General features: G+C 38.3%; 1 non-coding gene across 1 annotated transcript; it reads left to right on the top strand.

Annotated features, from left to right (window-relative positions):
* The first annotated feature begins 2,407 nt into the window (after nucleotides 1-2,407).
* On the top strand, nucleotides 2,408-2,514 carry LOC127099742 (small nucleolar RNA R71). The gene has a single exon (XR_007794216.1). It is a non-coding gene; the product is annotated as a small nucleolar RNA R71 (small nucleolar RNA).
* The last annotated feature ends 13,753 nt before the right edge of the window (nucleotides 2,515-16,267 follow it).

Genomic DNA, 16,267 nt, shown 5'->3' with positions numbered 1-16,267 from the left:
TTGGAAGAATCTAGAGTATCCATCTAGATAACAGAAGTAAGAGTGTCTGGCTAGACGCTCCAACATTTGGTCTATAAATGGTAAAGGGAAATGATCCTTCCTAGTTGCTTTATTTAATTTTCTATAATCTATACACATCCGTCATCCTCCTTCTAAACGTTTTGCTACATGTTCGCCTTTATCGTGTTGCACGACTGTGATGCCTCCCTTTTTAGGTACTACATGCACAGGGCTCACCCACTTACTATCCGAGATCTGGTAGATGATACCTGCCTCAAGTAACTTAAGAACATCCTTTTTAACAACATCACTCATTATAGGGTTTATTCTTCTCTGATGTTCCCTGGAGGGTTTTGAATCTTCTTCGAGCGAAATCCGATGCATGCATACGGATGGTCTTATAACTTTCAGGTCAGAGATATTATATCCTAAGGCTGAGGGATATCTTCGTAAAACGTCTAAAAGTTGGTTCGTTTCCTCTTGGCTCAAGGTAGCACTAACTATAACTGGACGGTTCATCTTTTCATCGAGGAACTCATATCTCAGGTTCTTAGGCAATTTCTTAAGTTCTAAGGTTGGTTTCTTAGGGCATGGCATAGGATCTAGAGTAAGGGATAAACATTCGTAAAGGTTATCATCGATGTAGGGTTTCTTAAAGTCATCATCTTCCCTTATGAGAGTTGATGGTAACTTAATTGTTTTTATAATTTCTTTTTGTTCTAATTCTCTAACACATTCATCAATGATATCTAAGGCATAACACGAGTCTCCCATCACAGGTGCCATAAGAAATTTCGAAAGTATAAATTCTATTTTCTCGTCGCCTACCTCAAATGTCAACTTTCCTTTCTTGACATCTATTATGGCTCCTGCAGTCGATAAGAATGGTCTACCTAGAAGGATTGGTATATCATTGTCCTCTTTGATGTCCACGACAACAAAATCAGTAGGGATAAATAACTGACCTATCCTAACAGGGACATCTTCTAAAATGCCTATCGGATATTTAACAGATCTATCGGCTAACTGAAGTGACATCTTGGTGGGTTGTAATTCTCCTAAGTTTAACCTCTCACAAACTGCTAAAGGCATTAAGCTCACACTAGCTCCTAAGTCTAGAAAAGCTTTTTCGATGACATGATTACCCAAAAGGCAAGGAATGGAGAAATTTCCAGGATCTTTATCTTTCTTTGCTAGTCTTTCCTCGGAAATAGAATTACATTCCAAAGGCTTCGGATCGTCAAGTCTACGTTTGTTGGTAAGGATGTCTTTGAGAAACTTTGCATAAGAAGGTATTTGGGTGATGGCTTTTGTGAAAGGGATTTCTACATGAAGTTTTTCTATAACTTTAATAAATTTTTGATACTGTTTATTGATCTGGGTTTGTTTGAGTCTTTGCGGATATGGTATAGGTGGTTTATATGGCGGGGGTGGTACGTAAGTTTTATCTTTAGGTTCTCCTCCTTTTTCTTGACCTTCCTGGTTTTCAGGTTCCTCTGGTTCCTTTACTTCGTCCGGGGGCTTGGTACATTCCTTAGAAGTTTCGGGTTCACTCAATCTAGGGTTTGGTGGCTCATCATAAGCGTTCCCACTTCGTAGGGTAATGGCATTGGCTTGTCCTCACGGATTTTGTTGAGGTTGTCCAGGGAATTATCCTCCAGGTGTAGTCTGAGGGGCTTGGTTTAAAGCTACCTGAGAGATCTGGGTTTCAAGCATCTTAGTATGAGTAACTATTTGGTCAACCTTGGTTCCTAACTGAGTAATCAATTCGTTAACATGAATATTTTGGTTCATGATCTCCTTGTTTTGTTGGGTTTGAGCGGTGATAAAATTTTCCATAATTTTCTCAAGGCTCGGCTTTGGTGGCATAGGTTGCATAGGTTGATTTGATATAGGGGCTTGATAACTAGGTCTCGGAGGTGCATTATTTTGGATTGGGTTATTGTTTTTGTAGGAGAAGTTCGGGTGATTCCTCCATCCAGGGTTATAGGTATTCGAGTATGGGTTCCCTTGGGTGTAGTTCACTTGCTCAGAGTGGGTTTCGTTTAATAGACTGCATTCTGTAGATTGGTGTCCTTTGGTTCCACATATCTCACAATCCGACGAAACTGCGGCTACAATATTCGGGTTTATGCACATATGCTCGACCTTAAGGGCTAATGCGTCCATTTTAGCTTGCATCATGTCTATAGAGCTTAGTTCATGCACTCCTCCGTGGGCTTCCCTCTTCTCTACTGTCGCTCGTTCGACTCCCCATGATTGATGGTTTTGAGCCATATCTTCGATGAGGGCACTAGCTTCAGGATAAGGTTTGTTCATCAGCGCACCGCCTGCGGCAGCGTCGATGGTCATCTTCGTGTTATAGTGAAGTCCATTATAGAAGGTTTGAATGATTAACCAATTTTCTAAACCATGATGTGGGCATGCTCGTAACAACTCTTTATATCTCTCCCAAGCTTCGAACAACGATTCTCCTTGGTTTTGGGTAAATCTAGTTATATGGTTTCGAAGAACGGCGGTCTTACTCGGGGGTAAATATCTAGCAAGAAATACTCTTTTAAGGTTATCCCAAGTCGTAATGGAATTGGGTGGAAGGGAATCTAACCATGATAGGGCTTTATCTCTGAGGGAAAAAGGGAATAATCTTAAACGTATTGCCTCAAGAGAAGCTCCATTGGTTTTAAAAGTGTCTGCTAATTGAAGAAATATTTTTAAATGTTGGTTTGGGTTCTCAGTAGCGAGACCTGCGAATTGTCTCTGTTGCACTAGTTGCAACAGGGATGGTTTAAGTTCAAAATTATTAGCTGGGATGGTTGGGTTTACTATACTAGAACTAGGTTCTTCATTTGATGGTTGAGCGAAATCCTTAAGAGGTCTTTGGTTTTGATCTTCGGCCATAGCTCTCTTAATTCTATGAAAGAATAAACGTGCGCGAGCGTAACGTTCAGGTTCCTCCAGAGGGTATACTAAGCTTAAACTTCCGGTGTTGCGAGTTCTTCGCATTGACCGGCGAGAAATAGCCTAAGTCTAAACGATATAACAACAAGAAAAATGAAATTTGACGAAATTGGTCCCCGGCAACGGCGCCAAAAACTTGATGCGGTGTTTCGCAAGTATACGAACACGTCAGAGTAATATAAAAGATTGTCGAATCCACAGAGACCAAGTGTCAATCTATCGTTATCTGTCGTTATGGTGTTTATCAAAGGCAATCAAAATAGGTGTTTTTTGGAGTGTGCAATGAAAAGTAAAGTGTTGAATAAAGATTAATTAATAAAGACAGGGTCGAATGTAATTCACGTAATCAATTAATAATCTAAGTACTTGTTAATAGAATTACTTATGGGCAATGTTTCCTACTTTGAAAAGAACTAATTTAACAGGAACTGTCGCTTTCGCGTATTCAGAACCGAGTTGTACTCCCTAATCAAACCCTCTTATTGTCACTTATAAAAAGGCGCGCATTGCGTTAGAGTAGTAAACCTATTTTTAATAAATATAGTATCTTGACTAAGTTGAAAGGTATTATAATCTGGATTTCTTAACCAAAAGAGGTTCTCACGAACCAGACTCTAAACTTATAAACGCGTCCGAAAATAGTTTTAAAATCTCTTTTCTTCTTAAGTTAAAATCTCTTAATGAACTAAACAAAGCGCTTTCGCTATTTTTGAAATAGTTAAAAACAAATAAGTTTAGATAGACGTTGGGCGGCTTTCGATCTTACCCAACGGAATTGAAGTGCGGGAAAACTTAAGTTGAAAGTTAAAATAGCCCTTAAGTGCTTCTAAGAACAATTGTACGGATTATCGATTCGATTACGATCCTTACATTCTAACCTTATAAATTTAGTTAGACATGGTAAAGTAAAAGTGCATTAATTTAAATAAAAGTAGTGCGAATGCGGAAAGTAAATAAAAGTAGTGCGAGTGCGGAAAGTAAATAAAAGTAGTGCGAGTGCGAGGAAATAAATAATTTAAAGCGAGTGCGAGGAAAATAAATAAAGTAAAGCAAGTGCGAGAAATAAATAAAAGTAAAGCGAGTGCGAGGAAATAAATAATTTAAAGCGATTGCGAGGAAATAAACGAAAGTAAAGCGAGTGTGAGAATGGCAGCAGGATTAACTTCCTTCCAAAGTGCTCCAAACTCGATTACAGACTCTATCACAAACTTGATTACACAATTGTGGTAACACTCCAATGCGAAGCGATTACCACTTTAAAATACTGAATATATGCCTAAGTGAAACAAAGTTGCTCTGAGTTTGCCTCTGGTCTATGTTTGGATGATTGTAAAAGTGATTTCGAGTTTCTATTTATAAGCAAGTAAAAAGATGGAAATGACAAGGATGCCCTTCAACTTGAAAATGGGAGGGAATACTTTTCCTCTTGTGGCGCCCGCCACAAGGCCATGGCGCCCGCCACAAGGTCAATCTGAGGCGCCTTAGTGGAAGTAGTGGGGAACGTGGCAGTTGAGGGAAGTTGAGCTTGGACACGTCATGGCAGGGTCAATGGCGCCAGCCATGGGGTAGGCCACAAGTACAAAATGCTGAATTTTAGGGTTTTAGCTCTTTTTCACTCCTTTTCTCGACCGGGGCTCCGATTAAAGTAAAAACCTGAAAACAAAGGAAAACATAGCAATAACATAACAAAATAACAATAAAACAACTAGAATGCATGTGAAATCGGAGTCGAAAATACGGTAAATTTCAGTGTTATCAGTATGATCACCAAAAGGTAAGTAATTTGTTCATACTCTGGCATTCCTATATCCTCTTCATTACCTTTCACTTGTCTCCCCAACGAGCGCAGAAAGAATAGTACATCATCAGCTTCCCAGAGGGTCTGGTACGAGAGGCTCTCTTTGATGGCAGTAGATTGATCTATCTGATTGGATTGCTTTCCCCTAGCAGAATTTGTGGATGTTCATCCAACGTACTCCCGGATAGTTTGTTTGTGCATACATGCTTGTTTGCTCCGCAGAGTTTTAGCAATCCATGATTGGTTGTATGGTTGATCTGTGGATGATCCCTTCTGATTCCAGTTCTTGCCTTGATCTTTCAGAGACGTGTATCCCTCAATATCAGGCACTAGCATTTGTGTTATCAATTATATGGTAGTCATCCCTTGTGTGGACTGACTTAAAATCCCTTATGGATTGATAAAAGTTGATATGCTATCTACTCACGAGGAAGTTTGTCTTTCCCCCGCATGAGTAGAAGTTCCCAGCGGAGTATCCATGTGTTCCCTGCAGAGCTATTTTTCCCAGATAATTGTCTCCTCAGCAGGAAGTTGCCTAGAGCAATTGAGGAAGGGCATGTCTCCCTTTTCATCCCTAGCATGTCACTTGTTGACAAAGGATTCATTTCCGATTTCCTCAACCAGGGTTAGTTCCGCCGAGAACATTTGCAGCTTGTCCCCAGTAGGGTTGCCAGATAAGAGTTTGATGTTTGTATCTCCTCTGAGTCTGAAGATTTCTTCTAGCATTGAGAGCTGGTATCGAAGATGTTTATTTCCTTCCCTAGTAGATCAAAATGCTATTTTTCCCCTTTGTAGAGTTTCCTCTCCAGCAGGTAGAAGGGAGTGTTTTAATTGATGTGCATCTGGTTGGTGGTTGTTCCCCACAGGGATCCACATCATTCCTTGATAAAGCTTCCCTAGTAGAGTTTCTTCTCCGGTGGATCATATCATTATTAACCACCTGTCCCCGAGAGAGTTGTTGGAAATTCCCCAGCAGATCTTTTGCATCTTCCTTTTGTCAGGAATGTGTGCTCGTGGAAGATTCTCCTGTGAAGAGTGTTATTTCTTGCAGTTGGAAGCTTTGACTTTGCCCATTCCCAGCTATGGTTAAAGTTTTTCCCTTGGTTACTCTTGTTCCAGAGATGATCCCCCATCAGAGTTGAGTTCTCTGTTTGATTCTCTTCTTCCGCTGCTCCTGAATACCTCTTCTTTGTATCCACAACGAGTGTAGCTTTGGGATAGGGTTTGATATCCCCGATGATTTATTTTCATCCTGCTCGGGTTGTTCCCAAGCTGAGTTCTCCAATAGGCTTCGCCCTTCTTGTTGAGATATCGTGTCGGGTGTCTGCTCTTGATTCTTGGACTTGTTTGTGTTAGATATGTCTGTTTGTCAGCATCAATCATACACAAGTCATGCATATACATGCATAATCATAACATTCAGATATTCATGATTGCATTCGTTGCCATATATCTTTGCTTGATATATCCTACTATTGGTGAAATGTTCCTCCCCAAGCAGATGTTTGTGTCTGATCTCTCCATATAGAGTCAGCCCCATAGGCAGAAAGTGTCTATCGTTTCTTCTTTCTTCCCCACTGAGTTATGTCCTCGTGGATGATTATTATTTCAGTTTCCTCCCCTGTTGTGTATCGGGATGGAATTACTCCCCTGAGTTATATCCTCCTCGGGTTTAGTCTTGTTTGATTGTCTCTTTCTAGTTTGTTCCTAGATTGATTCCTTTCTTGTTATCCCCTGTAGTTCCCTGTTGTTCAGTTGTTCAATTGCTCAGTAACCAGTAATTGTTCACCCTTTCCCCAACGGATTTTGTGGCCTTCTACCCAGTAACCGGTAGTTGTAAGTCTTGTTTTTGTGGCCTTCTACCCAGTAATCGGTAGTTGTAAGTCCTATTTCTGTGGCCTTCTACCTAGTAACCGATAGTTGTAAGTCCTTTTTCTGTGGCCTTCTACCCAGTAACCAATAGTTGTAAGTCCTATTTATGTGGTTTTATACCTAGTAACCAGTAGATGTAATCCCCTCTTTGTTGGTTATCATTACCCAGTAACCGGTATTGAATTCCTTCGTTTTTTAGTATACCACCCAGTAGCCGGTGATGTATCTCTTGGATAATTGTTTTTGTCACGCAATTTATCCCTTGCGAGTCATCTTTTATTTACCCTTATTTGGTAATGATTGTTTCTCCATTCTGATTGGTCATCATTTTGTACCCAGTAGCCGGTATCCCGATGTCCTTTCTTTTCAGTCGATTTATCCTTCATTAACCCAGTAACCGGTTGTGGATAATCTTCCATACGAGTATGTTATCTACGTTATGACGGTAATAGATAATATATCTCATGCGCTCTTCAGTCGAAGTCTTTTTTCTTCCCCAGTCGAGTAAGATTCATATTTCCCTGTGGAATCGAACGTCCATCCTGTAAGTCGAGTTTGCTTTTTCAGCCCTCCTTTCGGATGATGAGTGTCTTGGATATGTTCCCAATTCACGCCTGGTTGGTCCCCTATTATATGCCCAGTAACCGGTATCCCTGGTGTTCCTTCCCTCTGCTCCCTATTATGACTTTTTGTCCCCTGTGGAGTCAGATTTTCCTGAGTTGAGATGTTCCTCTTGGGTCCTCCTCAGATGTTTCGGACGATTGATATCTTTCACCCTTATACCAGTCTTAGATATTATTTCCCCCTGAGCTTGTTATTCTCTCACCCAGTAACCTGTGTTTTGATAACATGTCTCACTCTGAGTTTATTACCCAGTAACCGATAATATCTCGTTGTTTCTTCCTCAGTTGGGTCCTTCGTGGACATCCCCACCTCAGTCCAGATTTTTTATCCGATGTGTCCTTTATGGATAGTTTTGCTGTATTGGCATATTCCCCAATACATGCATTTTTGCGTCAGCTCGAGTCTTTCCATCGATTTATTTTCGTGAAATCCCTTCGTGTCTCCCAGTAAGTTTTCAAGTCGTGACCTGCTCACGCATTTTTACCCCAGAGTCTCTGTCTCCCTAGTGAATGTGTTACTCCTATGGATTTTCAGCTTCTCCCGATTTATTTTCCTTTGTGGCAATTATTCACCATGAAGATTTTATTTTGCATGCATACATTTGCATCATGAGGTCTCTTAGGGACCAAAATTCGTCTCTTTGTTATTATTTAAGCCCATTCTATCTCGTCGAGACGAAGATTTTAACCTTCATATCTCCGGCTAGAATGACCTTAAATAGGGGCATCTGTAAGACCCTAATTTTGACCCTAAGATCCCTCATGGCATCATGTTATTGCACAAGTACATTGCCTCAAGGATCATAGCATGTTTGGCTCATTAACCCTAGGGATGGGACTTGTTTGAGTGATTTGAGATCACCAAGCATGCTTGTATTGTATGTTATTGCTTTTCTTATTTGATTACTAACCAAAAGCACAAAAATATGTCACTAACTCTTTTTGTTTTGAAGCTCAAGGGATCATTTGCTCCAATGCTCCTAGGAGGCTCCTAAGCCCATTGAAATGGCTAGATGAAGATGAGAAAAAGCATGACAATGGTACACAAAGTTCTTAATCACCATATATGTCTCCCAAGTACCTAAATTTGCCAATTTGATCAAGATAACCCAAAGGGCTTGAGGATTGTTTCCCAAGGAAACCCTAATTCAACTGTGCTTTGACTGTGCCTTGCCCATGAAGCAATCTCAACCTCTGATCAAATTCAATCAAGGTAAGTTCTTTCATTCATAATTTTATGCATATATTAGCCTATGACAGGCCCCTCAATCATTTATTCATCAAGATTGAAAGTTTGTCCTTGAAAAGTTGACCAGTCAAGTCATCTGACTAAATTGAGGTCCATTGAGATATAACTTTTGATGTGTTTGTCAAACGAAGATGACCCCAAGACACAAAATGTTCTTAAGAACCATATTAACAACTTTCATGTTCATCCAAAATTCATTTTAAACTTGGAAGGTCATCGTTCATTTCAAAACATTATAGGTCATTTTGACTAAAACCCTAATTTTGGGTCAACTTACCAAGGACATAACTTCCTTATTGTTTATGATTTTGAGGTGATACAAAATGAACTGGAAAGCTTGATATGTGTAATTCAAATTTTATTTTTAACAAAATTTCATAATCCTAAAATAAATACATGTGATAATACAAAACGTTATAGGTCATATTGGACCTAATTCATTGAAATTGAAAAAGTACCCAACTTCAAATGCCCGTAACTTTGTCATAGAAAATCTAAATGATGCAAACTTTGAGTCTAAATTGATAATATTGAAAATATCTACAACTTTGATGTTGGAGGTTTTTCCATTTGAAGCTTGCATCATGAAGATGGGTTTGATTAGGCTTGCTTTTGGTGAAATTTTTCAATGTGACTTAAACATGTTTTGTACTTGGATCTTCCAGGCCAATTTTCATTAGTTTTCACATGCCAAATGTATTTTTTCCCAACATGACTTTTGTTCCTTATTTCAAGGGCTTTCCAACCATTACTCACATTACTCTTTTGGACTTATCATTTGTGAGTTTCGAAATTCTTTTCTTTTGGGTGCATTTTAATGTTTTATGATGAAACTTAATGTGCAAGCTTTCTCCATTCAAAGTGCACGTCCAAATGATCTTCAGGTGGTATCAGGAAGATGTTTCATTCATCATTGGGCCTGTTACACGCTTGCACAGGCCCATGCAAGAAAAATTCAAATTGCCATGCACATGAGGGAAGTGTGATGCACAACCACCTTCAACTATAAATAACCACTCCATCTCATTCATTCATGAATCTTTTGGAGATCTGAATTGCTACAACATTTAAACCATAGCCATACCAAAGGAATTTTTCAAATTTTATTCTCACTTTCGAGCTTGAAATTCAGCATCATTAGCTGATCTTCAAAGCTTAATTCCTTAGCCTTTCACTTCCCCTACATCCATAGATCAAAGATGAGCAAGGAACTTGGAGGATTTGTGGCCTGAAGTGCTTCAATTCAGAGGTATACATTCAAACTTTTTGGATCTAGAACTCTCAATTCAATGTAGCATTCTTGTGTTTGTGTGGTTTTCTGAAGTCCTCACACTTGAGGCAAGCCATTGGTGCTTTCAATTCATCATTTCATGAACTTACAGTTGGAACACCATGATCTTCCACTTCACATTTCTCTCAATATCGAAAGAGTGAGGAAGATCCATTGGTATATTGTTGATCTCCATCACACGAGCTTCATTTCCATGGCCTTGTTTTTAATTTTTATTAAGTTTCATTTTCCTGCAACTGGTGGCCGGAATTGGTTGTCTGGCCGGAGAAGATGGTGGTTTTCACCACCACCATCACGTGTGCATCTTCCTGGCCCTTGGATTTGGTTCTCACGTTTTAATCGTGTGCATCCATTGTGTTTACTTCATTTAATACCTTATGTGGTGCGTTTGACTTGGACATACTGTGTCCCTCATATCTGGACTATTGATTGATGCCATGTCAATGAATGAGCTCCATCACACGGCTGTGGTTTTTTCCATTTATTCTATTTTCTTTTATTTTCAGTTAATTCATTTGATTTTCAAAAATTCATAAAAAATTCATTTGAAGTCATAAAAATATGACACCAATTGCAAAAAATTTCTTGAAAAATCTAGTTTCATATTTTGATTTTTAATTATTTTTGTGACTTCATTTGATATTTTTCATGAATTATTTGATTTTTAATAGTTTTAATTCATTTTAAAATACTTTCTGACTTTTGAAAAATCCAAAAATATTTTTCTAGCATCTATGGATCATGATAAATCAGTGAAAAATAGTCTCATCAATTTCTTATATGATTTAAGATTTATTTGAGATTTTAATCCATTTTGTGCTATTTTTAATTGTTTTTAATTGCTTTCTGATTTCAAAAATTGATGAGAAAATTAGTCAAAGCTTGTTTGACTATGTTGAACCTATGAGAATTTAATTGGACTTTTTGAAGTTGATTTGAATTGAATTTGAGGTTTGACCTTATTTGTTTATTTTTTATTTGCATTTTATTTTAATTCAAAAAATACCAAAAAAATATTGTTGACTTGTTGACTTGTTGACTTGTTGACATGTTATCTTCAGTTGTTTTTTGTTTGGGGTTGATTGATGATGATTTGCTTCACATTTGATCAATTGGACTTGGTTGTGGTCTTCTTTTTCCCTCCCTTTCATCTTCATCCCTTTCTTTCCATCAATGGCCAATGAGTTAAAGTCTTATGGTTGGTCTTGACAAATGAGAGGTTTAACCTTCTTTGATCCAAACCAAACTCAACTTGATCCATGATCAAGTGAGTTGTTTTGTGTCCAAGATAGGTTGCTTCTTGGTCAAGCAAAAAACTTAAAGTCAATACAAGGCCCTTTCCCTTTTGTCTTGGCTTGACAAGTTTATGGAGCTTGGCTTACTAGTCATGATCTCTAACTTGTGTTATTTGCTTATATTCTTATTGACTGGCCTCAGATAGGTGTGACTACTATATTAGTCCACTTACGATTGCTTAACATAGCGCTACATTGTCTTATGACGAACTAACATAACTTTACTAACTACTAACTTTAATTTGAGCATTTTATTTCTTGTCATTTATTTTTAGTGCCATTTATTTCTTGCTCATTATTCATATTGATTTACATTTTGCTCACATGAGCATATATTTTATGTTTATGTTATTTTTCCTTTGCTCATTTGAGCCCATTATTGTGTATATATTGCTATTTTATGTTTGCTTTGTGTTTGTTTTGTGTGAACCAAATGCAAAAGGAGAAAGGACTTAGAATTAGGACTTACCTATGCTTAAAGGAGTTCAAGAGTAACTTCATTTTGTAAATAAACTTAACTTGTAAATATAACTCATATCAAGTTGTTTTGTGGTTCCAATGGCCACTTGTTAAAACTTTTCATAAACATTAGTCATAGGTTTGAGTTATCATAGAGGTTGATATAAATATCACCCCATCCTTAGTGGTTGGATTGTAATTCTTCCATGCTTATTATAGGGTTAACCCCTCACTAGCATGTTGAAGCCTTCCTCACATGGTGGATTGTTGGTTTAGGTTGAGTTTTATCCCTTTGATAACAAAAGACCTTAAGGCTTTTGATGAAATCAATTCATTAATCTTTGAGATTTTTACCCCGAACTACGAGGTTTTGATACTCCTTTTTGATGGTACATAGGCAATGGGTTCATCCATTCAAACAACAAAATTTGTAAATATAATCTATTCTCTTCTCATCCCTCCAATCTTTTGCACAAATCTTTTCACAAATACCAACCTACAACACATATTTGCAAAAAGGGTTCCCTTAGAGTACTAAGGATGTTTTGGGTGCGTAAAACCTTCCCATTTCATAACCAACCCCCTTACCTAGATCTTTGACAGTTTTTTTAGTTTTTTATTTGAAAAACTTCTTAGTTGGCTTTTGTTCGCTTTTTAGCCTTTCCTTTGGACAAATAAAAGTGCGGTGGCGACTCAAATTGTATGTTGACTTTTGGTTTAGTCAATAAACCTAAAGGTAACAAAAACCCCGCTACAGAACTGAGTTTTTATTTGCAAATATATTCAGACCATGGATTATGGATGAAGGAACACTAAGAAGTACAGTTTCAGATGGCCCGACTTGAAAGAGCTAAGGAAGCTATCATCTTTTGTATTAGATCCCATGGACTTCAACCAAAGACATGGGAAGCTTTTGTATATGTTATCTGCTGATGTAGTTAAAGGACTCTTGAGTGTTTTGGTTCAATTTTACGACCTTCTCTACCGTTGCTTCCCTTTTCCCAATTATCAGCTCATGCCTACGTTAGAGGAGTATGCCCATCTCTTGGGAATACCTGTTTTTGACAGAGTTCCCTTTAATGGATTGGAGGAGATTCCCATATCACATATTATAGATGAAGATCTTCATCTGAAGAAGTCTGAGATTGAGGCTCATTGGGTGAAGAAATGAGGAATGTTTGGATTGACTTCTGAGTTTCTCATAGGGAAAGATATTGTCTTTGCTCAAGCCGGTAGTTTGGATGCTTTTGAAGCCATCTTTGTGTTTCTCATCTATGGTTTGGCTTTGTTCCCTAACATTGACAATTTTGTTGATGTTTACGCCAATAGAATCTTCTTAATTGGGAATCATGTTCCTACTCTGTTGGGTGATATGTACTTCTCTCTGCATTTGAGGAATTCTAAAGGTGGTGGGACTATTGTGTGTTGTGTTCCTCTTTTGTACAAGTGGTTTATTTTGCACTTGCCTCAGACGCTTGCTTTCTTGGAGAACAAGCAATGTTTACGACGATCTTATAGACTTATGTCTCTCACTAATGATGATATAGTTTGGTATGACTCTGCATTAAGTATCTTGGAGATTATTGATAGTTGTGGTGAATTCTCTAATGTACCCTTTGTTTGTACACAAGGCAGAATCAACTACAACCCTTTTTTGGCTCGTCGTCAACTTGGGTTCCCCTTGAGAGACAAACCTAATAACACTCAGTTAGAAGGTCTTTTCTATCAAGAGGGTTAAGATCCCCAACATTTGAAGTAGAAGATGATTCATGCTTGGCATAATGTGCATAGGAAAGAAAGATCCGAGCTTGGTCCGTGCAACTGTGTAGCCTTGGAAGCTTACACTATTTGGGTGAAGAAGAGAGCTTTGGAGCTGAAGATGCCATATGCTTGTGAGAGACCTGTGTCTATGGTTGTGGTTGAGCCATTAACTCTCCCTAACCAAGATATAGAGGAGTTGGAAGACACACTCACCAAGATGAAGGAAGACAAGGTTATGTGGGAAGAGCGGTTCCATGCTTTGAACCGAAAGCATGAGGAGTTACAACTTGAGTCAAAGGACAAAGATACGCTTATTGAACTTCTTGAAGACTGAGCAGTGAAGAGACAGAGAGAGCCAGAGGGTTCATCTACCTCTAGTATGCCTCAGCCTCCCGGTGCTTGGAAGAAGACTGTTGACCAACTTGTCCTCGAGAAGGCTCAGATGAAGACTTCTTTTGAGTCTGAGATCCGACACATCCGAAGGAAGTACGCGTTAGCAGCCAGATCATCTGGCACTGTTGCTAGGTATCCTTAGGATGATTAGTTTCCTTTTCTCTTGTATTTGTATTTTGGTTTCGAAAATTGTACTCAGTGTAATACTTCCAAATTTTATGAATAAAAGAGATTTTATGGTCAATCAAATTGTTACTATTTTTATTATAGATTTGCAAATAAAATAGTATGTTCCTTGAAAAAAAAACAAAAACATTGCATTTCATGCATCATTTGCATAAACAAGTTTCTTCTGCCAGATGTCTTATCGGTTATTCTTATGTGCTTCAACCAAGTTGACTCACCGATAAAACACTCGTGCCAATCAACCAAGAATCATGGAGCACTTAGAGCAAGAGAACCGAGAACTGAAGGATGAGATTGCTCGTCTAACTACTATGATGGAGTTTGTTCTAGCTGCTCAGAATTAGTATTCTCCAACTCCTACCACTCATCCTCCTCATAGGACTGTTATCTCAGAGGTTTCTACCTTAACTATGCATGTCGCTGCTACTTAACCTAGTCCAACTATGCATACTGGATTCCCGTTGGGGATGCCATCGAATTTTATGCCTGAAGGGTTTGCACCCACATTTGCTTCTATGTCGGTATCTAGCCCAGTCATGTCTGTGCCACCTCCAGTTGTTCATACCTGGCCTCGTGTTGAGGACACCACCTACCATTCTGAGCCGTCTGAGGGCCTGTAAGACCCCAAATTTGACCCTAAGATCCCTCATGCATTTCATCATAAGCATTAGCATTGGGATCATACCTTGGTATCCTCCTTACCCCTCCTTCATTGGGTTTGTTTTGGGAGAGATCACCAAGCACTTTGTGATTATATCATACTTGTATTTTATCATTTTCACTAACCAAAATACCAAAAATATGTCTTTGTAGCTATCTAACTCTTTTGTAGGTAAGGGACATGATTTCCTTGATCCATTGATCACATCTAGGGTTTGAGACCCTCATGAACAAAGAGCACCATAAAGAATTGATTCAAGAATGGTTATGAGCATCATGTATTAGTCCTAATGATCTCTACATGTTATATTGATCAAGTTTGCTTCAAGAGTTTGAGGGTGATTTGCCTTTGAAACCCTAGTTTGACTGGGTATCTTGAGTAACTTCTCCAACAAGCTATTTCACCTATTGATCAAATTTCTCAAGGGACACTTCAAATTTCATTATCTTATGCATATATGATCTACCATGAGCCAAGAAAGTCAAGAGAATTGGAAATTAGCAAGTTGGTTGATGGTGGTTGGCCAGATGAATTCATCTGATCAAAATTGGGTCTCCCTAGACCCTATCTCCTACAATTTTCACCATATGAAAATGATTCCAAGATCCAACTTACTCTAAATGACATTATAAACAACTTTCATGTTGAGACCTAGAGCTAGTTTATCTTTGAAAATCATTTTCTATTTTGAAACATTATAGGTCATTTTGTCTAAACTCTAATTTGAAAGTCAACTTCCCAAGGCCAGAACTTGCTCAATTTGTATGAGATGGAAGATTGAAAAGTTGCATAATCAAATTCAATGTGTCTACTTCAACTTTTATGTTTGGGGTGGGAGCTAATTCAACTTCTTTGAACATGTGATATGAGGTTACATTATAGGTCACTTTTAACCTATACCATTGATCAAGTCATTTTGCCAAACTTAAAAAATGCATAGCTCTATCATTTCAAATCCAAGTGACATGAAATTGGTGACCATTTTAAGGTATTTGAGATAGCTACAACTTTGATGAAGACAATTTTCTCATTTGAATCTCCCATAAAAAGTTAAGCAAGGTGGAATATTGAGACATATGGCTTGACAGTTAGAAAATTTTCAATATGTCAAAATTTTCCAAACTTCCACCTTAAATATCTCCACGTTCCAAGCTCCAAATGAAAAAGTGTTCAACATGAAACTTGTTCCTCTTGATCTCACCTTTCCAAAGAGCTAAAATTCATGCATTTTGGATGTGAAATGCATAGGCTGCGCATGGCTTAAACAGGATGGTATCATGTGTCATGGATCAAACTTCAAATAACAATGCATAATTGCCTTGCAAATCAATCCACCTCCAATGCATTTGAACTTTATTATGGACTTTTGAACAATCATTTGATGGGCCTATTCGCGCCCATGCAGCTGCTTACCTCACTTTGCCTATTTTGGAAACTTTAAAGGAGTGTGCAATTATCACTTGATTTCTATATAAATTGAACCTCAATTGCTCATAATCAGGACACACACTGCGCAAGCTTTGATTCCCCACAGAAAACCCTTCACATTGAGAGGATAAACCTGAACAATTCTGTTGAATTTGAGCTTGAATCTCCACTGTTTTGGAATTCAATTCTCCAGGAGTCCTTTGATTCTAAGCCATTCCATTCCTCTTCTGTAAGCAATTGGAGTGAAGCAAAGCACGATTCAGATCAAGATCTAGCAAGCTCAGACCTCCATT

The sequence above is a fragment of the Lathyrus oleraceus genome, chromosome 6 (genome assembly GCF_024323335.1).
Source record: "Lathyrus oleraceus cultivar Zhongwan6 chromosome 6, CAAS_Psat_ZW6_1.0, whole genome shotgun sequence".
NCBI lineage: Eukaryota > Viridiplantae > Streptophyta > Magnoliopsida > Fabales > Fabaceae > Lathyrus > Lathyrus oleraceus.
This window is presented reverse-complemented; position numbering and strand designations above follow the sequence as displayed.